This window comes from Notolepis coatsorum (assembly GCF_963971535.1).
Source record: "Notolepis coatsorum genome assembly, chromosome: 11".
NCBI classification, from domain to species: Eukaryota; Metazoa; Chordata; class Actinopteri; order Aulopiformes; family Paralepididae; genus Notolepis; species Notolepis coatsorum.
In genome coordinates this window covers 104,221,734-104,226,672 of record NC_140175.1, presented here as the reverse complement: position 1 = coordinate 104,226,672, position 4,939 = coordinate 104,221,734, and positions in this window count along the sequence as shown.

Sequence of the window (4,939 nt, the reverse complement as noted above, 5' to 3'; positions counted from 1 at the left end):
GTGACTGCTATTAACCCGTTCACTGCCGCAATACCAAACGGTTAACCATTTTCACTGCGACAATACACAGAATGTTAACCCTTTCACTGCCACACTACAGAAGGTTAACCCTTTACTATCACACTACCGACGGTAACCGTGAAAAGGTGTCCCTATGTGGAACAGAGCTCTCTCTGTGTGATCACTATGTGGAACAGAGATCCTGTATGATCACTATGTGGAACAGAGCTCTCTCTGTATGATCACTATGTGGAACAGAGATCCTATATGATCACTATGTGGAACAGAGCTCTCTCTGTGTGATCACTATGTGGAACAGAGCTCTCTCTGTGTGATCACTATGTGGAACAGAGCTCTCTCTGTATGATCACTATGTGGAACAGAGCTCTCTCTGTGTGATCACTATGTGGAACAGAGCTCTCCCTGTGTGATCACTATGTGGAACAGAGATCCTGTATGATCACTATGTGGAACAGAGATCCTGTATGATCACTATGTGGAACAGAGCTCTCTCTGTGTGATCACTATGTGGAACAGAGCTCTCTCTGTATGATCACTATGTGGAACAGAGATCCTGTATGATCACTATGTGGAACAGAGCTCTCCCTGTGTGATCACTATGTGGAACAGAGCTCTCCCTGTGTGATCAATATGTGGAACAGAGCTCTCTCTGTGTGATCACTATGTGGAACAGAGCTCTCTCTGTGTGATCACTATGTGGAACAGAGCTCTCTCTGTGTGATCACTATGTGGAACAGAGATCCTGTATGATCACTATGTGGAACAGAGATCCTGTATGATCACTATGTGGAACAGAGCTCTCTCTGTGTGATCACTATGTGGAACAGAGCTCTCCCTGTGTGATCAATATGTGGAACAGAGCTCTCTCTGTGTGATCACTATGTGGAACAGAGATCCTGTATGATCACTATGTGGAACAGAGATCCTGTATGATCACTATGTGGAACAGAGATCCTGTATGATCACTATATTGGTAAATGGTAAATGGCTGCTTTTTTTATGTAGCAGCTTTTATCCAAAGCGCGTTACAATTTTGTTCCTCACATTTTACCCACTCACTCACACATTCACACACAGATGGCGGAGGCAACCATGCAAGGTGCCAACCTGCTCATCGGGAGCAGTTAGGGGTTAAGTGTCTTGCTCAAGGACACATCGACACGCTGCCCGGGAGGAGCGGGAATTGAACCGGGAACCTCCGGATTGCCAGACGACTGCTCTACCTTCCGAGCCACTGTCGCTCTATCGTGTGTGGATGGGGAGGTTTTTGACCAAAGCTAAGGAGAAACTAAAATATCAGACGTAAATATCTGATCAATAGTAGAATCGGGAAGGACAGGCGATACGGAAATTCAAGTTTTTATTCACAATGTTCATCTAAAGAGAGAATTTTTTGTGTTTTTTTATTTTCTATTTCACTTGATTTCAACTGCACTCGTTTACTTTTTAAGTATTGTATCATTTGTATCTCTTGTCTGTACTTGTCAATTGTAAATGTTATGTTTTATTACTCTGTAAAGCACTTTGAATTTCCCCAGTGTACAAAATGTTTTAGTTTTTTAAACTTTAAATGTAATTTTCTTTATTCGAGGATAAACCCATTGAGATATAATAGATATTAGAGATGTTAGATATAATAGAGCGATGTTAGATATAATATATATTAGAGATGTTAGATATAATATATAAGATAAGATAAGATAAGATAATCCTTTATTGATCCCCTAGGCCGGGGAAATTCAGGTGTCAAAGCAGCATGGGGGGGGGGGGGGGGTGTACAGGGTGGGGGATGCATAGCTTCACAGTACAATACAATATAGTAATATAAAATATAATAATAATAATAACAAATAATAATAAATAAATAATACATAATAATAAAGTAATATAAAAAGTAATATAAAATAAAGTAATATAAAATATAAAATAGTAATATAAAAGTACAAACACAAGATAGTCCAGTGGTATGAGTCTCTAGTGCAAATAATCAAGATAGTCGTTGATATGAGTCTCTAGTTCTCAGGTCCCGAGTTCAGACAGTGATACTGTAACTCTGGCAGCAGAACCGGCCACCCGAGCCCTTTGTTGTAGAGCCTGATGGCTGTCGGTATAAAGGACCGGCCCAGGCGGTTTGTGGTGTGTCGGGGGGGATGAGTCTTATGCTGAACATGCTCTTCATTCTGGCCAGCTCCTCGTAGAGGGGGTGGGAGGGGTTCTCCAGGATGGCTTCTAGCTTTTTCCTCATCCTCCTCTCAGCCACCACCTCTAGGTTATCCAGCTCACCACCCACTACTGAGCTAGCCTTCTTCACCAGCTTGTTCAGCTTGCTGGAGTCGAGTTGATGTTGCCCCCCCAGCACACCACAGCAAAAAAGAGGATGCTGGCTACAACCGACATATATTAGAGATGTTAGATATAATAGAGCGATGTTAGATATAATATATATTAGAGATGTTAGATATAATATATATTAGAGATGTTTCAGGAACGGTAGATCGTGCAGTGACCAAATTGCCACCCTCAGGATCATCATCGAGCAATCCATAGAATGGCACGCACCTGTCTATGTCAATTTCATCGATTTTGAAAAGGCATTCGATAGTGTAGACCGCGAGCTGCTTTGGAAACTCATGGCACACTATGGAATCCCTAAAAAATACAGAAACATAATCAAGAACATGTATCAGGACATGAAAAAGACAAAACCCAGCTGCTAGAAACAACTGCAGCTGGACTTGGGCTCAAAATAAATGGACCCAAAACACAAGTAATCAGAGTCAATAATAAAAGCACAAACCCCATAACCATCGGGGGCCAGACACTGGAAGAGGTTGACAAATTCACATACTTGGGTAGTGTTATAGCTGTGGATGGCGGGACTGAGGAAGACGTAAGGGCAAGAATAGGAAAAGAAAGAGCAACATTCTGTCACAATCTGCCCTTTGGACTCAGGAACTCTCTGAACATAGATAATCCTCTGGTGCCCTCCGGCGGCCTGTCGGCCGTACTACAGGCGACCATCCTGTGCCTACCTATTCTGTTGAGCCTGTTGACTGTAATTTCTAATGTACGCCCTATGTATCTGTCATTGGTCCTGTGTGCTCCCCAGTATGTTCATATGTCCTAGTCTAGCCCTGTGGCTGTGTGTATTCTTATTCATATGTTCTAGTCTAGCCCTGTGGCTGTGTGTATTCTTATTCATATGTTCTAGTCTAGTCCTTGTTCCCAGTGTTTGTATTGTTATTCCTGTGTCCTAGCCTGTCACCCCCAGCTGCTTCTCGTCAGAATTCGTGTCTGTATATATACGTGCCGCCCCCCTGTTACCAGTGTTGCGCCATTGTTCTGTTTACCCTGTATTCCCAGTGTCTTGCTATTCTGTCGCGCTCCCCGTTTATCCTGCCGTGTTCCCTGTCGCTTTGCCTGCCGTTCGCAGAATTCCCCCTTGTACATTCTGTTCGTGAGTTTATTCTAGTGTTCTTGTTTTTCAAGTCTCAGTCCGCTTCTAGCCTGTTTAAGTTTCCCCTCTGAGCCAGCCCGGCTGCGCATTTTATGTTCCGTGCTTCGTTCCTGTATCTTTGTTTACTGCTGCTCAGTAAAAGCCTGTTTATCTGCAACTTCGACTTGTGCTCATCTCTCTCTCACCCATCATTGTCCTGCGCTTGAATCCTACCCACTTCTCCTAAACACCTCATTACAACACATTCAACATGTTAAACAAGATCTGGAAAACCCGAAACATCAAACTCAACACCAAGCTCAAAATCTTCAACTCCAACGTCAAATCCGTACTGCTATATGGCTCTGAAACCTGGAAAACCACCACTAACATCATTAATAAACTGCAGACCTTCATCAACCATTGTCTGAGACGTATCCTCAGGATCTTCTGGCCAAACACAATCACCAACATCAAGCTGTGGGAATGCACCAAGCAAGAATCAGTGGAGGTCCAGCTGACCAGGAGAAAATGGAGCTGGATTGGGCACACACTTCGAAGACACAAAACCGCAATAACCAAACAGGCATTAACCTGGAACCCACAATGCAAGCGAGGCAGAGGAAGACCCAAAAACACCTGGAGAAGAGACACTGAGCAGGAACTCAAGACAAGGGGACTGACATAGAAACAGCTGGAGAGGATGGCTCAAGACAGACGGGGGTGGAAACTTTTCATCAATGGCCTATGTTCCGAAAGGAATAAATAAGTAAAAGTAAGTAGAGATGTTAGATATAATAGAGCGATGTTAGATATAATAGATATTAGATATGTTACAGTAGATATTAGAGATGTTAGATATAATAGAGCGATGTTAGATATAATAGATATTAGATATGTTACAGTAGATATTAGAGATGTTAGATATAATAGAGCGATGTTAGATATAATAGATATTAGATATGTTCAATATAATAAAGATATATTAGATAGAATATATATTAGAGAAGTATCCAGTCCTCTGAGATGTTTCTAGTCTCCTGTCGTCTCAGACAGATGTGTCAAGTCTCCTGTTCTGTGAGACAGACGTGTCCAGTTTCAGGGAAAAGCTAATGCTGTACAGTATGTAGTGGTTTAGAGAGAGAGAGTGAGAGAGAGAGACAGAGAGAGAGAGACAGAGAGAGAGAGACAGAGAGAGAGAGACAGAGAGAGAGAGAGACAGACAGAGCAAGAGAGAGAAAGAGCGAGACAGAGAGAGAGTGAGGGTGTGTGTGTGCGCGTGCGCGTGTGTGCGTGGTGTAGCTGGCCATCCAGTGACACGAGGAGCCCCCCCCCTCCTCCCCATGTGTAAATTATAGCAGCACTTTAGCTAATGAAAGAGTTGAGCAGCAGGTCTAATAAAACCCATTAAGTGAATAGAAGCACTTCCCCTCTCGGCCCAGATGAGAGACTCTGCCCCCTTCACTGAGGGGACAATTCTGG